Source organism: Eriocheir sinensis, chromosome 3 (genome assembly GCF_024679095.1).
Source record: "Eriocheir sinensis breed Jianghai 21 chromosome 3, ASM2467909v1, whole genome shotgun sequence".
In the NCBI taxonomy this organism is placed as follows: domain Eukaryota; kingdom Metazoa; phylum Arthropoda; class Malacostraca; order Decapoda; family Varunidae; genus Eriocheir; species Eriocheir sinensis.
The window spans coordinates 5574614-5575659 of NC_066511.1; positions in this window are offsets into that span (position 1 = coordinate 5574614).

A 1046-nucleotide genomic window follows, 5' to 3' on the forward strand; every position below is an offset into this window, starting at 1 on the left:
TCCTCCTCTTCCTCCTCCTCCTCCTCCTCCTCCTCCTCCTCCTCCTCCTCTTCCTCCTCGTTCTCCTCCCTTCCTTCTCCTCCTCCCCATCCTTCTCCTCTTCCTTCTTCTTCCTCTTCTCCTTCTCCTTCTCTTCCATCTCCTATTCTTTTTCTCCTCTTCCTCCTCCTTCCTCTCGTTCTCCTCATTCTTCTCCTCCTCCTCCTCCTTCTACTTCTTCTTTTCTTCCTAATCCTCTTCCTTCTTCTTCTCTTCCATCTCCTTCTTCTCTTCCTCCTCCTCCCCTTTGCCTACAGCCTCTAATGCGTTACCCGCCCATGCTTCCCTCCAACGCCCCCTCTCGTGGGTTAATCTGGAAATATTTGCCACTCCCCAGGCCACGGTAACCCTTCATCACCCGGTTATTGAATGCCTCCCTAGTTTGTCTTCATCCCCCAGCCATTCAACCAACCCCCAGCCAGCCAGCCAGCCAGCCCCCAGCCAGCCAAACCTCCTATCCAGCCAGCCATGTAGCCGTCCACCTCCTCCCTATCCCCGTCCAGCCCAGTGAGACTTCGTTCCTCGTAAATTATAATCCACTCTCCGTCTGTCTCTGTTCATATCCCTCAGTAGCCGTCACCGCCCTTCTCTCTCTCTCTCTCTCTCTCTCTCTCTCTCTCTCTCTCTCTCTCTCTCTCTCTCTCTCTCTCTCTCTCTCTCTCTCTCTCTCTCTCTCTCTCTCTCTCTCTCTCTCTCTCTCTCTCTCTCTCTCTCTCTCTCTCTCTCTCTCTCTCTCTCTCTCTCTCTCTCTCTCTCTCTCTCTCTCTCTCTCTCTCTCTCTCTCTCTCTCTCTCTCTCTCCTTCTACCTATCAGTTCACCCCCACTTTTGTTCCTCCCTTTCTGCTCTGCCTCACTCTCTTCCTTCATTCTCCTACCACTTCATATCTTCAATTCATTTATTCTTTCCCCTTTACAAGCCCATTTCTGAAAACGTTTCTTTCGTTTATTTTCTCTTTCTTACCCCTATTCCTTCGATTCCTTTTTTCTCATTCTTCCCATCCTTTGC